Raw genomic sequence first — 2,776 nt, 5'->3', positions numbered from 1 at the left:
CATATATGACAAAACCCTAATATCTAAATATCATTTTTTCCAATCTACTAGAATAACTAGCTCCAAATACTCAAATATTTAGATTTCTTATCATATTTTTCAAGTATAAGCTATAAATTTAAAACCCTAAACAAAATTTACAAAAACTAAATCAATAATTATTAACCTTACCTCTTGAAGAATTAAATAAACAAGATTAAAGTAGTTGGCACAAGATTTCTTCTTTCTTTTTTCTTTTTCTTCATTTCTTTTTCTTTTCTTCCCTTTCTTCTCTTCTCTGCGTTTCCTCTCGTTCAACACACTTTAGTGTGTGTTAGTGTGTGATTTTTGTGGAAAAGAATGGTCAAAGTTTGAATATAAATGCCACTTGTTCAAAATTGCTAAGGAAGGTCCCTATTCTTTAATAGAATATAACTTTTAAATTCCAAACTTCCAAATATATATAAGTAAATTCTCAACTTTAAATTGTAGCCAATTTAACCCTCATATTTGGCTAATTATAAAATAAACCCCAAATAAAACATTTAATTTCATTTTAGTCCTTAATTGACTTTGACTTTGACTAGTCAACTTTTGAATTTTGACTAGAAAATTTGGGTTGTAACATCTCTACCTTCCAGATTGTCTTCGTATCTTAGCAACGCGATTTGGCCGGTATTTGGAACAGATCATGCTACCCTACATCGAACACTGGCCTCTGGTGCTCGAATCTATGTGGAAATTGATTTATCAGCCATGCGGTAGAATGTTTTCCAATCATAGTGGGTTCGACGACTCATTGGCAGAGTATTAAATATGAAAAAAATGGGCTTCCACCGTAAAAAATGTAGGAGATAGGATCACACGGAGGCTGTTTGTAGAGTTGGTCAGCAACTCCATGAGAGGCAGGAAATGAAGAAAGTGGTTATTGCCGGTCCAGAAAAAGAATAGTGGAGATGAAAAAATGGAGACATGGCTAGTGATGTGGGAACTAGAAAACAACATATGCAGGAGGGTGGAGAAATGACTCACTTGTATGCTAGCATTCATATTGGCAAAAGTCAAGAGCAAGGAGGTGATAACAAAACAAAGATCGGTGAAAGTAGTAGATGATATAATCTGGCTGTGGAGAATAATAAGGAGAACAAGGATGGAACAGAGATTAAATTGGGAAGAGACGAAAATATGATCGAGGATGGAACCGAAGCCTCGAAGACTAGTGGAAGCAATATTGTTTTGCTTGGAGGAGGCATTCTTTTGAAACCTGTAGGTGGGACTTATCTGGTGGATGGGGAGCAAGCAAAGAAAGATGGAGAAATAAAGGAGCGATAGGTAAATTTAAATGAAGATTTAATGGTTACGATTGAGAATAATGAACAAATAAATGATGAGGAGGTACAAGAGGATGATGAAGGTGTCAAAGAAAATGATGAGAAGGTACAAAAGGAATATATGGAACGTAACATTGCAGAAGTGGCTATGACAGTATCAAATATAGAGATGGAAGGTATTGTGGAGATACTAGGAAAGATTCGTGATTGCATTTCAGATTCTGAACAAAGGGCTTAACAACACACGAGGAAAACAGTACACAAGGTCAGAAGCTCTACTAGGGTTCCAAGCAAACCCTCTAGGCTTAATTTATAAGTTGCAACTATCTCTTTTGGAATGTGCGAGGTATAGGGACCTCGACACGCATGTTACGGAAGTTCATGAGAAGGTATAAGCCAAAACTAGTAGGTACTATTCGAAATGAAAGAGGTGATATTGTCATAGCCTTTGCTGAGGAACTCGGTGAGGGTACTAATAATGGAGCTGAGCTATTGGCATTATTAGATGGGCTTCGACATGCTAAAAGATTGGGGATTAACTATCTCAAAGTGGAGATTGATTCATTGATTATCGTTAATTGGTTAAGGCGGAAGTTTTGTTTTATTTAGTATCTAGAAGATTAATGGGAAGAAAAACAATACTTGCTGTCAACAATCTTTTGTAGATTTCAAAACATGTCGGAAGGGCAACTCGGTAGCTGATATCTTGTCAAAATTGGGAGCTTCTTGTGTTTCATAGATCTGAATGGACTCTATCACAATACCATCATCAGTTAGAGGAGCTTTGCGTATGGATAAATTGAGCATTCCCAATTGCGAGACTTTTCTCCTCACAGTTTGTCTTTAAATCTTCCAATGTTGTTTTAGATTACACGGAGTTTGGCTTACTTTGATTTGGATGGTGAATTGCAAATCTTATGTAATATTATGTAACTACGGTATTCCTTTGCTACAAGTAAGGGTTAATCAATAAAAGATCGTTACCAGCCAAAAATTTAAAAAAATTACGTTTTACAATTGAATTATAAAACTGATGCATCATGCCGATCACCGGTAGACCACGGGGTCCTGGGGTCACATGACCCCCAACTTTTGAGGGTTTTTTTTTTTTTTTTTTTTTTTTTTTTTTTTTTTTTTGTTGAAGTCTTGTTTGGTATCGATTGAAATCTTAATTTTAATTTAAATCAAAGTTAACAATTAATTTTAATAACATATTTCATGAAATCCTTAACTTTTTTTTTATGTCAAAATGTACTAAAAATCTGAGTTTAATCCCCAACAAATGGGAGCAAAATCACAGTAAATTTGAATTTTTTTTTCTTTTTTCTTGGTCTATCTTACTATCACCCTCACACTTTTTACCATAACGTTAGCCCTTCTAATTTTTTTAAAATTTGTCTTTAGTTTATCTACAAATTATCGCGTTTACTACAAATTTTAACTTTCCAATCAAATTTTCAATTAAT

This window comes from Olea europaea, unplaced genomic scaffold (assembly GCF_002742605.1).
Source record: "Olea europaea var. sylvestris unplaced genomic scaffold, O_europaea_v1 scaffold1073, whole genome shotgun sequence".
In the NCBI taxonomy this organism is placed as follows: Eukaryota; Viridiplantae; Streptophyta; class Magnoliopsida; order Lamiales; family Oleaceae; genus Olea; species Olea europaea.
Note: the sequence above shows the minus strand (reverse complement) of the source record.